Source organism: Mya arenaria, chromosome 3 (genome assembly GCF_026914265.1).
Source record: "Mya arenaria isolate MELC-2E11 chromosome 3, ASM2691426v1".
NCBI lineage: Eukaryota > Metazoa > Mollusca > Bivalvia > Myida > Myidae > Mya > Mya arenaria.
The window spans coordinates 42,380,577-42,396,330 of record NC_069124.1 but is presented as its reverse complement, the minus strand read 5'-3'; positions in this window follow the sequence as shown (position 1 = coordinate 42,396,330).

Below are 15,754 nucleotides of genomic sequence, written 5' to 3'. Positions count from 1 at the left end.
TAGCCAGCATCAACATATTTAACAATTCATTAAACATCCTTCAATCACCAAAAACACAAAATGATTGTTTGCCGTTGTGTCTATCCGTTAACAGAAAGCCAGTTATTGATATCAACAGCTGTCTTGTGTTGTCAATGGGATCATGGGATCATGATGGAATAACATGACTAAAACCTTTCGTTGCATAACTTTAACTTTCCAATTTTACTATATTCGTCTTTAGAACTACAATTTTTGCATATTTCACCAAGAAGCGCCTACATCGCGTCATGACGCGCAAATATTTAATCACCGTATGCGTTGCTTAAGCACATTGCCTTAAGGGGGACTGGATAATGTTGAATTGCTATAATATTTTTCTTAGCATATTCATTTATTTGAATCGTTAAAAACTAAATTCTATAAAATTATACATAAACTTATTTTTAATTGATGCATTGAATATGCCTCATTTTCCATCGTGGTGGGTTATGGAAGTGTCTAGAACTGGTCACACTTCCGGTATGATAAAAATTCCTTGTACTGGTCACAAGCCGAAAACACATCTATTGAATACAGGAATACACAGAATTTTTGGAATATTAAAAAAATATACAGGTTCTCAACCCAAGATTCCCGTAAGCTTAGAAAATATCCTTGTACCGCCATTTCATAAGCCACTTGGGGATATTCCTATAAAGCGATCAAAGAACAAAGTAGAACGAACGTGGTGGCGTTATTAGAACGCAATAAATGTTGGAAGAACTTTTGGTGAATTTTATTATACAATTCCTGTGTCTTGTCTTTTTGATTGGTTTAAAATGTCCAAACGCCTTTTCAAACATATTCATTAAATAGTATTTGTCATGATTAGAATACTTACTAGTAAATCAAAATAAAAACCATAATTCAATGAGTACAATGAAAACAGAAAAAGAAATCGCCGTCACATGTCGATAGAAGGAGGCTGATGATTTAAGAGAAGCCAAAGTGAATGTGGCAGAGCGAAAGCAGGTCGAGATGGTAGCTAAGAATGTGGCCCGGGACGAGAAAAGAAACAAAAAGATGCGCAGAATGCGGCGAGGAGAAAAAGCAGCCTTGAAAGCGGAACGTTGATGTAGTTACAGTGCTTACAGCATCGTATGTTTGTTGTGAACGTGGAGAGTGTGGGCGCGTGAGTAATGAACAGAATGGGATTGAATGGTTTGAGTGTGAGGGATTCAAGAGGTGGTACCATGGACATCGCCGCAGTGTCTGTCATGAACACTTTGCGTGTGAGCCATGGTGACTGGTATTGTAAACAATGACGTTCATGGGTGTATGAGAAAAAAATCCAAAAAGGTACAATGGTATAACATGTAATTTAAATATCGAGGATGCGCATGACCCTTTAACGGTCATTCGTGTTTGATTTAATATTGCTGTTTAAACACACTATGTAAACCAATTTTGTTTGTTATATTGCGATTGGTTTTGAAAACTGTGATTATTTTTTTATGTTAAATTTTCCAGGGTGACTTGACGTTGATTAGTAATAATTAACACTTCTGTAAGGGATAATTTGCCAGTTAAGATAAAGTCATCTTGAGAAACTCGTTTTTCTCTCCAACGAAAAATGAAAAAACAAAACAGAAATAACTGCTCAAATAAAGAAAAGTAATAATAAGGCCAAATACATGTGTTGTTTTATAAACTTAAACGATATACCAAATACATGCTCCTCCTTCATGGGCTACCTCGATTGATATAAACTTAAACGATATATCAAATACATGCTCCTCCTTCAAGGGCTACCCCGATTGATATAAACTTAAACGATATACCAAATACATGCTCCTCCTTCATGGGCTACCTCGATTGATATAAACTTAAACGATATACCAAATACATGCTCCTCCTTCATGGGCTACCTCGATTGATATAAACTTAAACGATATATCAAATACATGCTCCTCCTTCAAGGGCTACCCCGATTGATATAAACTTAAACGATATACCAAATACATGCTCCTCCTTCATGGGCTACCCCGATTGATATAAACTTAAACGATATACCAAATACATGCTCCTCCTTCATGGGCTACCCCGATTGATATAAACTTAAACGATATACCAAATACATGCTCCTCCTTCATGGGCTGCCTCGATTGATATAAACTTAAACGATATACCAAATACATGCTCCTCCTTCATGGGCTACCTCGATTGATATAAACTTAAACGATATACCAAATACATGCTCCTCCTTCAAGGGCTACCTCGATTGATATAACCTTAAACGATATACCAAATACATGCTCCTCCTTCATGGGCTACCTCGATTGATATTAACTTAAACGATATACCAAATACATGCTCCTCCTTCATGGGCTACCTCGATTGATGTAAACTTAAACGATATACCAAATACATGCTCCTCCTTCATGGGCTACCTCGATTGATATAAACTTAAACGATATAACAAATACATGCTCCTCCTTCATGGGCTACCTCGATTGATATAAACTTAAACGATATACCAAATACATGCTCCTCCTTCAAGGGCTACCTCGATTGATATAAACTTAAACGATATACCAAATACATGCTCCTCCTTCATGGGCTACCTCGATTGATATAAACTTAAACGATATACCAAATACATGCTCCTCCTTCATGGGCTACCTCGATTGATTTGGTCACAAAGTTCAACACGTGTAACGTTGCTTAATTTATAAATGTAATACTAGAGCATCATGAATGCATATGTATCAACTATTCTTAATTAAGGAATAAAAGAACACGACAAATTCCTGAAAAGGATGATATTTTTGCAACAAGCAACCTAATATAAGGTGACGCGCATTATATGTGTACGATTTGTACAATTATTATAATCTTTAAAAATAAGTAGATATGACATTTGATTTCATATGCATGTATTGCATGTTTGATCAATGTTTACATTTTGTTTTATGCTATGAATAAAAGTGCATGCGAAGAAGTGCAACATGCACCATGCTCGGCCGGCCCCCATTTAACTTTGACTGATCGGTCTCCACTTAAGCCTTTGTTTTAAGTCAAATATGTCATTTCTGTTGCTGCAGTACCTCAATTCCGGTATTAAACGATTTTCTTCGGCTTGTGTTGGTTCAACTTCCCTCAGTAAAAATCCTCGGTATCACCGAATGTGGGATGGGTTGGGGTCGATCACTATTGCAGCAATGGCAGATATAATCAACTCGTAATGATATACGTACCTGGGGCTGCTACCAGTTCAACGTGGCCACGTCCCATCTGAACCTGACGAATTGCCGCTTCACCCATCTGATCTGGTGACGCCTCCGCATGGACTTAAACGCCACTTAAACATACAGGCGATACACGGGTTTCGCAAATGAATCACATCAATATGAGGTTTAAGTGCACAAGAAGCAAAACCAAAATGAACATAGCGAGTGACAAACAACGTAACAAGACGACACTCATATTCTTATGCATCCTTGAAGAGCACAAAACGTGCAAAAATTAGAACTAGAATTCAGTAATATGGGCTGTATTTAAGTAAGTTCCATTAAATAACGTTGTTTTCAAAGTTAAAAATATGTTTTTAATTTCAATTTAAAGGAGAACATAAAGAAAAGGACAAAATGCTAAACGGTGAAATAATTGGGAATTTAAAAGAGCTTTAAATCCAAATGAATTTCTTCGTGGAGTTAAATGATGAGGTACATGACCATGTCGATGACTCGATGCAGCATCCTCTGTCGTTGAAGTTCAAGAAATAATTTGTTTCTGTCATATTATCGTATCTTTGGCTTTGCAATTTGTGTATTTTGTGACATAAGATCGGGCAGGAAAGACAACTCAGTCGCCCCGAAGCAAGGATATAAAAGCGACTGCTTTCCCTTACATTACTTTGTACTGATTGTGAATGAAAACGTCTCACAAATTGATTGAATGTCATATCGTGGGTGTTTTATTTTGACCTGCCAATGCAACAAAAATACTTCAGTCAAAGCTCAATCTATATTTTAACTCATTTTATCACTTAACATCAAAAGTTACTCAAAAAAGTATACATGATTTCTCATTAAAAGCGCGTATTTTCATAGAATATGTTGAATACAGACTTTGTACAATACTTAAAAGAAAATTATACTTCAGCGGAACATGAAATTTAGTGCAACTCATTATTTTTTAGCAATTATTAAGTAATGTTTTCGCTCTGGAATTAGTTTTTATTTTAATCAACATATTCTATAAGATAAAAAAAACAGTGTGACCAAAAATACTCAGTTAACCATATATCTTGACTTTCACTTTCGGATATTATGAACAACACCTTGAACTAGTTCATATTTGGAATGATAACTGTCAAAATGCGACACATTTTAACATCAAGATTTCATGAAAAAAACATTTGAATTCAATAAATCTCTATATTTTTCAATTTGGCTATAATCTCTAAAATGGAATATAGTGTTAGCACAATCTCTTATACTAATAAAATGTTTAAAAATTATGAATCAAACGTATTTACTAGTAAGTGTGTTGTAACAGGATCGCTAATCGTTCCTTTTCGGTAATCCCATCATAAGTCGCTCTTTGGATGCTTGTGTGATCAGGTTTTGGTGTGCGTATTGAGTATGTTATGTTTATACGTTTGACTCTTTAGTTCACTATCGTTTGAGCCCATGATTTGTGCCTCTAAATTTTCTTTATGTTTTAGTGTTCGACTACTGGGTTTGCATTGTTCTGTGGTCTTGACCTTGCATAGCTAAATACGTGCAATGTCAAACAGGGCGGGAGTATCGTCTTACTGTGAAAACCGTTCCCTGTTTTGACATTTTCATTACCACGTTGCAACTAAATATGTGAATCAGCGATTGTCTTATGCAAGACATAACTTTAAAACCGGACTGTATCGGTTTTCGTTTAACGAGATGTTTGATGTAAGATATATATCCTTTAGTCATGCCAGCATATCCGATAAAAAGCTATTCAACCGCTCGAAGTGTGTGCATGGAATCGGCGAAAGATTAAATTCATCACATGTTCCCTATCTGTAATATGTTTTAAGATAGATGTATTCCTTTTTGGCAAGTCGAGGTGCACGATATAAGTTATTGCAAAAACATTTCTTTTTTTTAAATTTTATTCTTTATGATTTTTGAAAAAAATGTATCATTTTAATTTTCATGCATTTCCATCAGAATTTTATTACAAAAAGCCTATAATACGGTACAGATAAAATGATTAAAAAATATTCATTGCGTTTTTAACTGTGAATTTGTGGCCAGGCAAGTATTATTTAAAAAAAAACTTTATAAAGGCTTCTTATTATATATCTATACACAAATCATAATATTGTTTTTGCAAACGTATTTTATAGTTATTTTTACTCTTTTTTATCGAAATGATTAATTATCTGAAATGTAGATATAAGTAAACATCGCATTTTCTTGCATTTATGCTGTATGAACGCAGTAGGGCAAGCGAGCAAATTTCAGAAATTGACGATAGGTTAAACTCTAGCTATTTTGCATATTAACACATGTTTATTGGTTAATCCTTAATTTCTGATAACTAGCGACCAATCAAAACAACATGTATTTTACTGACGAAAAGTCCTGTCGGAAATTCATAAAGTATAATTGGTTGTTTGGCACATATCCTTCACATACCTTTCGTATAGCGATTAAGACAAACAAAATAAGTTATTGGACAATAGTAGGTGGTGCCAGACAGTGCACATGCCTCAAACAAGCTCATTTAAAATTATAATATTATGTACATAAAATTATCCTGTACTTATAACGATAATAAACTTACAATTATGGAGTTGTTACTCATTAAAAAGATGTGATATTCACTTGTTGAAGCTATGTTGACCGAAGCAAAAGTATAATTTTATAGGAAAGCAAATCAAAGCCTTTGTAAACCAAAACATTGCGTGAGAAAAACCTTTGTCGTTTACCGCAACATTAAGCAAGTTCTCGATTTATGTACCATAGTATTTGGTAAAATGCTCAAAAGGCATGCTTTCTTTTTGTTTCATTGCAGAACAAGCCTGCGTTGTGTAAAGCCATTTTAAACAATGCAAACTATTGTAAAACGAACAAACAATTGTGTAGAAAGACTTGTTCTTACATTTTGTCGATCAGTTATTAAGATTTATTAACAAACAGTTACAAATGGCTTGAAAAATGGCCCGGGTTCAAACATCAAGATCACCATTTTTATTAGAATTTTCGAACTACATTGGCGGTTGTGCACACCAAACCATATTCCCTCATTATTCAATAACAAATAAAGAGAACATATCTACCAATATTGAAATTACCTTATGTAAAAACCCACCAAGTTTTACAACGATAAATATATTGAAGGTGTATTCACTTGTTTTAATTTTGAGGAAACTTTAACCAATTTCTTCAATATTAGATGACTGTTGTGCAACGGGCACGTTCACACGTGCTTGGCCTGTCAATGTCGTTAAGTATTTACAAGCGTATCAAATAAGTGAATCAAATCAAATATAACAGTTTCTTGTGTGCTAATACGAACAGTCAGCAGGGCATACCTAAAGTGTGTGTTTATTCACTAAACACGTGTTTAAGGATTTAATCGGGTGCCTTGGCACATGGCGCAGGTCAAGATTCAGCAAGTGCGTGACGTGTTACATATTCTTTACAAAAGCAACAACTTCATAAGTTAATAAATGTACAGAAAAAGTTCGTGTTTAGAAATATATAATTGTAAATAAACTTGTTTCAGGTAAGTGTTCTGTCTGTCACCACCTACTACTGTCCAAATATTTATTTCATTTGCTATGTTTTGCTATACGAAAGGTATGTGATGGATATATGCAATAAAACCAATTATATTTTATGAATCTCCGTCCTTTTACCTTTCGTTTAAAGCGACAGTCCGCTAAAGTAACCGTATTTCAAAAGTTTTTAATAAGTTCCACATTGTTTCAGACCGACTGAACCGCAATTTTTTTTTTAAAAATCGCTTTAATAACTTAGATTTAACAAATTGAAAATTGCCGAAAGTTGCTATTTTTAGACGGCAAAAGAGAAAGTAGGTCTACGGTTTTTCCGCCTACTCTTGGGGGCGATACTATTTCCCGGTCCCGGTCTCATCCGGTCCCGGTCTCCTCCGGTCTCTGTTTTATAGTAGCTATCGGGCGTGATCAAAAAGGTGTTAATGACCGCGGGGGGTAATAGGATTACAAAAGATTACAGTTGATTAAAACATTAGATATTTGATGATAATTATGTCTCTATTTATTTCAAATTTGATATCAATAAAACATAAAATAAATTTAGGCAAAGATAAAAACATGAAATATGCACATGTACTGAAATTAATGTCATGAATAACAAACACATTGAGTGTGTGTCTTTTCATATTAAATTCAGTTATAAGTATACTATTGATAATAGTAATACAAAAAATAACAATGCTTGACTACATGTAAATCAGATATGAGTCGGATATGCAAACATGGAATTTTTCAATTGTAATCATTTATGCTTAAAAAATTTTATGTCGGGGGGGGGGGGGTTAACATAAAAGGAAGAACAATAACATAACATAACATAATTTAAAAGGTGCAATTCTAAGTTACTTCATACTCTAGCCGTCCTCAATCTTTTATGCAAAAAACATGAGCATTTGTACTGCATCGCATCTTTCTCTACACCTTTAACACGAATTGCATAAATAGTGTATACCTATAACAAATTGCATAAATTTAGACATAATGTTTATATATTTTATACCATTTTGTTACATATAAAAACAAATAAGATTGTCAAAATCGTGTTATAAACATCAGCAACACAATCCGTTGCCTGGGGCCATAAGTTATGAACCGGGAATTATGAGACCGGATGAGACCGGATTTTACGAGGAGAGACCGGGAAATAGTATCGCCCTGCGCATGCGCAAGAACTTTGGAATCCCACTGTTTTTTCTATTTATATAACCGTTAACTTTCGGGGGCCGATAGTTAAGAAGAGATATTGAAAATGACACGAAAAACTCATTTCTAGGTCGATTTGAACCAATTTTTTTATGGATTCGTCAGTCAGGAATGCTTATCAACACATAGATGAATTTCATTTTTTTTTCATGGCTAATTTGCCCGATTTGCGGACTGTCGCTTTAAGGAATAAGGCAAACGAAGCAAGTATTTGTACAATAGTAGTTGGTGCCAGTCAATACACCTGAATCAGATTTATTTACAATTATATTATTGTTAACATGAAATTAAGTACATGGCTTTAGATATTCATATCCACAGAGTTCATCTACTTAAGTTTGAAGACTGTATGCTAAAGCGTTTTGAGCTTTAAAGAAGAAACCCTCTTTAAAAGGTCACCATTATTTTTAAAAATGAAATGCTGACCATGATTAATATAGATATCAAAGTTCAGAATTGTATAAGTAGAAATTACAATGTTATTGATCGAAAATGATGACGACACTGCCAACGACGCACGTTAAGTTTCCATGCTCCGCTGGTGACACAAAAACACACGACTGATTAATTTAAATGATAAAAACGTTTGAAGCAAATCATTGCAAAAAAAGTTGAATTATCAAATTAAAACAATGATATGATAGACAATTTTTTTTCATCAATATGTTAACTAGGACAAATGATTACAATTTTTAACGGACAAGAAAGTCTGTTGATAAAAGTTTAGATTGTAAGAATATTGAGTATCTCCGGGTAATATTTATTTCAATTTTCCCTAATTTATGTTGTAAATGAATTGACAGACAATCGATATATAACAAACATTTACATTGTTTTAGAGAGAAATGATAGTCAGACGGCTATGACGGTAACCTACAAACTTATTCGCTGCCTTTTTATTTAAAATGGTCGCATATAAGAGGCAGTGGTTATTTCCCTTGACAAGAAAATGTTCTTCGCTTGACAAATCGCTACATATGCACGCGTATACCTGTCAGAAATTTTAATAAAATAGCACTTTTCCAAGTCAGTGCTTCACAGAAATGCTAAGATTACTGAAGAAGTTGCTTCATTTAAGCAATCATGCACATTAGCTATAATGCAGCCATTGTAGGGTAAGGGCAGACCTGAATGAATGTAATTACGCACCTAGATATCATGGTGCTCTCTTGGTTTATTATGTTGCAAATAGATTCATATCATACCTGCTTATTTCATTTATTTATGTTTACCCTCATTTGAATTACGATACAATTATACATATTCACACTTAAACCTATTTAGCCGAGTTTCTGATGCTTTGCCTGGTAGTATGGTTTGAAAAAGCGAGGTCGATTGTGGTATTTTTATACCATTATTTATAATAAGAGTCTATTACGGTGAATTACGGTCGACTAGTATTATATATCAAACTGGATTACAACAATGCATTATTAGCGCATAAAAGGTGAAATATCAAAAGTTGAATCCAATTTTGACGTCGTATTTACTTGTAAATTGATTATTAATGTCCACAACGCTGAAACTATTAGAAACCACCCGAGTCTAAAAATCGAACAATCTGACAATTTTAACGCACACCTAGTTGTATGTCGCCAAAATATATCCCCTAAACTGTAGTAAAATATGTCATGTGAGCGACGAATTTTGTTTAAAAGCATTAATTCATCATATGTCGTATACTAATCAATTTAGTTTTAAACTTAATTTTGCTCTTAATACTATCGATGTTTTCACATCGAATGAGTAACGCCATTGTATATCGCACGACGTCTACATAATTTTGTATCTTCGAGGAAATGAAAACGTGTCAAGCTTTGTTTAATTTGGAAATGGCAGACAGATGCTTTAAAATCCAAGTGTATCAAGAGGCTGTAACAGAAGGCAACAACAATGTCACTGTTAGATATATAATGGTCCAGTAAATGTCTTAGTTGCATAAGGTATGAAACGGAAATAACGCATGTTGAAGTATACTAGGGCTTCAATGGTTTCTTTAGTATGAGTTTGTTTTTTACACGTTGGCAAACAAATAGCGTTTTTATTGTTTTGTAGTTCAGCAAACTGAGATTTATTTACAAATATCAATAGTCTGATGCGCGTGGCTAAGCCGCAACGTGTTTAAGCAGACACTATGCTAATTGCTTTCTGCACGAGGCAAGGTATTATATAAGAAACGTGATTAAACATGAACAGTGTGTCATATGTACTAAAACGTTTAAATTCATACTTTTTGGTATTTATAGTCTATATTAAAGCTTACTTTGATTTTTAAGATGTCTTGCTTATATCAAAAGTATATTTGTAAGCAAGTTATCAAACATGACGATGATGATGACAACGATTTTGATGATAATAGAGTTGGTGTTGGTTGTGAGATGATGTTGATGAATATGATGATGAATATGATGAATTTGATGAATTTGATGAATATGATGAATATGATGAATATGATGAATATGATGAATATGATGATCATGATGATGTTGTTGTTGTTGATGATGGTGATGATGATGATGATGATGATGATGATGATGATGATGATGATATACTCAAATATATGTTCAAATATTTTCTTGACTTCTTCATCCTAGTGGTGGTTATTCATGTTGCGGAACAAAGCTAGTGATAGGTGAAAGGTATGAGTATTTTTCCGCCTGTCTTGATTTTCTAACATTTTTGAACAGGGTTGTTTTTCAACCCTGTTCAGTGTAGCCACAAACTCGACACTCGCAACATAAAATGCCTATTAATAGTAACAAGTGTCGTCCACCTATTTACCACCAAAAATATAGTTTGAGAAAGTGCGGACTATATTAATTGCAAGCTATGTTTCCAATAACGGTGCTAGATTTGACAAAGCAAGAAGCAATCATAATGCAATATCTATTTTAATCATTTAATTTGTTGAACTTAGATAAAGATAATATTAAAGTAGTATCCCTGCGCCCAAAAATCAATGAACATCGAAACGTTAACAAAGAATTACTATCCACTCATAGCGCATCATTCTATCACGTGACACAATGATCTCATCCCCTGCGCACAGTTTCCGCGCTTAAAACATCACGTGATAGCCCACGTGGGAATAACAAACGCACGCCATTTTGACAGGCACATACTAAAGTGCTGACGAGTAAGCTGACGATATAGAAATAGAAGAGAGTTGCTGACCATATAGACAAAGAAGGAAAACAAGTTTTGAAATTAAAGATTTTTCAGGACTTATTTTGTTTAATTTATTTTATATACTTTTTATAGTGTACGTATAGACGGGTTTTTGTGTATTTGTTTTGAAAATGGCATTTCATTGAAATGAATTGTGTTATTTTTGTTGCTGGTTTGGTGTAAATATGAGAAAATATCACGGATTTAATAAGTTTTTAGGTGTTTCATTTACAATTGTTTGAAAGCAATTATTTTAATTTTGATCATTTGAATTAAGAAACTATTTCTCTTTAATCTGTTGTATTTTCGAAGTTGTTTGATGAATAACAAGGCAAACATCGGCAATCTCTTGCTAGTGAATGAAGTTTGATTAGTATATATTTCATTTTCTTGGTTGGGAATAGAACAAGCATTCGCTCATGTTATAGTTTCATTTTCTATTATTAAACCCTACACATTAACGGGGAGGAAGGCTTCGTGGAGTTAATTTCTATACTGTTTCAATAATTCACCAGCCGTTGGATATTATCTATCGTCCCTCTAGGGTGAGAATCCATTTTTTATGTAAATAATATATATATCATTTTAAAATAATATTTAATACTTTAACAGTGGCCCTAAAAAGGATCGTTTTCAATTTGATAATTAGTAATAAATAGTATAGTCTTTGTTTATGCCAACATCTAATTACCAACCGGAAACAGTGTATCTTTTAAATTCAGCCTGGATGATCAACCAATTTCTATTTTATTTATCTGGTCAATAAATCCTTGGCAAGCCTTACTCATTTTGCAGCACCATACATGTAAGATGGAGTCTTATGCTGGGATTGGTTACATTCTCCATCCTGGTGTGCCTGGTTACACAGCGACATTACCTTTATTGTCAATAAAATATTAATTTGTCATTTACCATAATGCTTCAATAAACCTGGGGCGGCCCCTGTGGTTGTTTTACACGGGGACTCTTAGATTCACTGTGCTTCATATCAGCACCTTATTAATACACACATGATCGTGAATCATAATGGTGAAAACCCGTATAAAAGCCTGTTCATGCAGCGCTATCAGCGCTTTGATTTTAACTGCCGCAATGCATAGTTTTTTATTCTCGATCGTTTGTAGGGGTGGTCCCTTGGACAAATATGAAGAAGAAATAAATACCTTTAGGTTAAACGTCACTAATTTATAAAAGTTAGATGACACTAACGCAGGAGTTCATTTCCTTCAAATGACTGAGGTCCCAAGAACAATAAAGTGAAATCAAGTAGAGGCTGCACTTCTTGGCATTCCTAAACAATGTGTAAAGCAATGATTCATTCGAATAATATAACAAGGTCTATCATAGTTATAGTTCGTTTTTGCTCTGATTTGTATATTTTAGTAATGAGCTTTGTGTTTAGAACAAGTTTTACACATGTCAATCAGAACATGAAGGTATAGCTTAAAAATATTTAACTTAAATGAATTATGAATGGTGTTAATTGTGATTAGTTAATTTATATTATTTACGAATGGTGTACAATTTGTTAATATACATTTTGCATGGTGTAAATTGTGTTTGTTCACTAAATATTAGTTTCCAAAGATGTTAATGATCATGATATATTTATTTCGTTTTGTAATAAATGTTTTTCTTAAGTTTTCCAATTTACTAAAAAACTCTATCGAGTTTCAAGTTTCAGGTTTTACGTTCGCTCAACACATATACATGAGAAAAGAGGTAGATATACATATTATAATATTACATATTATGATATAGAGAAATAACAAACTAAAGAGCCAGGCATCATGATTATCGGACCATGTTTATCAAGCCTTTATCTACAAAACATGACAATGTCGTGAAATTGATGGACAACTTAAATAAAAAAATGATATTTTGAAGTAATATATAAATGTAATACACTTGCCAATCATTTGGCTGCGTAATGAAGTAAGAACTTTCATCATATATTAAATCAAAACATGTCTATGCAATGTTGTCTGATATTAATTGTGCCTTATTCATTCAAGTTGATAACATTTATTTCTAAGTTTATATATTTAAAGTAAGTCAATTAAGTATAAGAGGTAGGCAATCGTGATGGACGGCAAATACACCGTTTTTGTATGTAGCTGTGTTGAAGAGGATTAGGTATAAATTGTTTTTAATATCCCTTATGAGATAAATATTTTAGAAATAAACGCATACATTATTCAAATTATTAATTGGAATCCAGAAAGAGTATTTTTCTGTTATATGGCAATTCCCAAACCCATGAACATAAGGGCGGGCAGTGTTATATTGGGGTAAAACACATAATATTGTCACTTGAATAAGGTTGTAGATTCTTTGTCCTTTGTCAAAGACTTTGTCTATATCTTTATATATTTAATCTTAGTGTGTTATTCATGGAGTTGGTTAATATGTTTATCAAATGTTAAAGTTCATGTTTTGTTTAGTAAGGTGTACAAGTAGTGATTAAGAGAGAAGCAAAGTCACGCCTTAGACATGTCAAACGATCTCTGCTGACATTTAGTTAAATCACACTTAAAGCTGCACTCTCACAGATTGGACGTTTGACAACTTTTTTATTTTTTTGTCTTGGAACGAGCCAACTTTTGCGAACATCCATGGAAACCAGTTATATAAGACTGCTGACAAAAAATCAGATGGCAAATTTTTATATATAAGTTCAAGAATTGATATTTTATGCATTTTTCTTAAACCGCTAGTAACGGTTTAAGCCATAAAACATTAATTTTCGAACGGAAATATGAAAATCTACGATCTGATTTTTTGTCAGCAATCTTATATCATATGTTACATTTTATGCTCAATACATTTTAAGCAGGTTCAACCTGTAGCCTCAGCCATAAACAGCAATACCAGTATCCCGAATGACAGTCCTAAACATGTGGATGTTAATATATCCGATAAGTGTTGATGTCTGCAATCAACTGTATGGTATTGGTTTAGTCTTTGGTTGGTCAAAGTTGGCCATAATCTTGTATTGATTCGCCAATATCTATTGAATTTCTTGCTATAAAGCAATGAAAAATTTAAATATGCAAAATGGCCTATAGCTTACCTATTATCAACACATTATCCAAGATTTTTGCTCATTTTAGGACGGTATTCAGGCTACGTGAGGATCAGCACTTGAAGGAGTTCAATTCTTCTTGGATTTTTGAAAGCTGCGAAAGAGGGGAGGCACGTTTTACACTTTATTTTCTTTATCAGCCTATGGTGTTAATATGATATCGTTTATGAATTACATATGTTGGATTTGTCTAAAACCAAAGTCTTTATAAACATACATCAAAACTATCCCTTGATAGTCATCAGTACAAATATACAAAAGATAAGTTTTAAATGTACACGATTTGTTATTAAAATATTTTGCTAGAACGAAACATTTACAATAAACAGAAACCACTTTTTTGATATACGACGCTAATCGGAATACGACAGCTCTCCATAATTACATTCTTTGTCTAACGAAATGAGGAATTGAATCAAAATTCAATTGCATTTTTAGGCTGTAGGCCGCAGGGTTACAGACTTAAGCACCAAAAACAGAAATCAGGTATCGTAAACAAATTAAAATAGCGACAGAAACAAAGACATGGTGTGTGTGCATTGACCTTTCGGACCACCCTCGGGCATAACATTAAGTTAATGAGGCCAAATAGTTTATATTTGATGTTCAATGTAGCGGTATAAGCTTGATTATGGCATCGATTGTAGACGATTCCGATGTTGTGTGTTAGTTGTATGCTCCTCCGGGTTGATTTATGCGCCCCTTTGCCTTTTAATGTCTTGACACCGCCAAATCGAGCTGACTTGTATTTAATAGCTATATGTGAAATGAGATAGAAGCGTCGGCATTTCCAAGCCATTTCTAGATATTGACAAAGTTGAAATAAAAACTGAGATACATGGTGATTCTGGCTCGTTACTCTAGCTCTTTTAAAAAAAAACTTTGATTCTTTATCATGTTTGTTGTGTAGCACCGGTACATGGAATACAGCTTTTCTAGTTCTACCCTATAATGCTGAAAGCCAGACAAGAGAGCTACTGGTACCAATTTTAACGTGTTTTCTATCACAAGGCACAGGGCAGATTTTGAGAACTTGTGCACACGAAGCGGACTCTCTGCAACTGAACTATCTGGGTGATTATCCATTCTGTGTATTAATCGCGGTTATTTAATCTTCAGCAGCAAATGAAACGTTGTTATTTGTTCATATATTAGCGAAGGGGCACCAGTGAGGTAGCCTTATAGCCGTAAACATATAATTCATGTTTTGCAGTGTGTTATAAACATTGAATGTGACTAGATAATGCATTTACTAACTTATATTTGTAACAAAAATGAAATGGATTCTATAGTAGGGTACCCAACAGCTGTGAAAATTTAATGTTTCTATATTAAAACACAAATTTTTAACGTTTGCTTAATATGTTTTATCTGAAATTGAAGATCACTTAAAATTGTCCAAATGTCGGGAAACTAGCACAAAGTTTGCTTGGAATTTTGACCCTTCGGCCCTTCCATAAGTATAAGGAATGAGTAGCTGGGTTATCAAATAAATTACTACGTAACCAGTTGTGCTTAATCTTGTATAATCACAAGGGACGGGCAGA